Genomic DNA, 761 nt, shown 5'->3' with positions numbered 1-761 from the left:
TTCAGCTCTAAGGCATCTCACCCCTCATCTAGCCTTCATGGGCACATGCACATGTGTGGTACACATACAGCCAAGAGAAACATGTGCACACACACACATAGAAGAAATGCTATTACAAAAAGAAAAATAATAAGATGAAGCCAGCCCTGGTGGTTCATGCCTTTGATCCCAGTGCTTGGGAGGTAGAGGCAGGCAGATTTCGGAGTTTGAGACCAGCCTGGTTCAGAGTGAGTTCTAGGACAGCCAGGGCTACACAGAGAAACCCTGTCCCAAAAAAACAAAACCAGGGGGCTGGAGAGATGGCTTAGTGGTTAAGAACACCAACTGCGTTCCTTTTCCGGTCTGGCCGCTGAGGAAACTGTAAAAGCTATGCTAGGGAGGCGGCGCGGAGCTTGATTCACCTTCACCTGCTCTGGGCACCCGCTGACCCCGGGTTTCCGCCCGGAGAGCAGTCAGATTTGAACGGACGGGTGGATTATTTAGTCACGGAGGAAGAGATCAACCTGACGAGAGGATCTTCGGGTAAATGGCCAAGATCTGAAGAACCTGCTGCACCAAGATGCTGTAGACCTCTTCCGTAATTCGGGATGTGCTGTGTCCCTGAGAGTACAGCACAGGTTACCAGTGCAGAACGGACCTATAGTACATCGAGGTGAAGGAGAGCCAAGTGGAGTTCCTGTAGCTATGGTGCTGCTACCAGTGTTTGCCCTCACCATGGTAGCAGTTTGGGCCTTCGTGAGATACCGAAAGCAGCTTTGAAA

The 761-nt window shown here is 51.1% G+C and overlaps 1 pseudogene; it reads left to right on the top strand.

Moving 5' to 3' along the window:
• Positions 1–353: 353 nt before the first annotated feature.
• On the top strand, positions 354–759 carry LOC110284005 (annotated as a pseudogene).
• The last annotated feature ends 2 nt before the right edge of the window (positions 760–761 follow it).

Source organism: Mus caroli, chromosome 17, assembly GCF_900094665.2.
Source record: "Mus caroli chromosome 17, CAROLI_EIJ_v1.1, whole genome shotgun sequence".
Classification (NCBI taxonomy): domain Eukaryota; kingdom Metazoa; phylum Chordata; class Mammalia; order Rodentia; family Muridae; genus Mus; species Mus caroli.
This window is presented reverse-complemented; position numbering and strand designations above follow the sequence as displayed.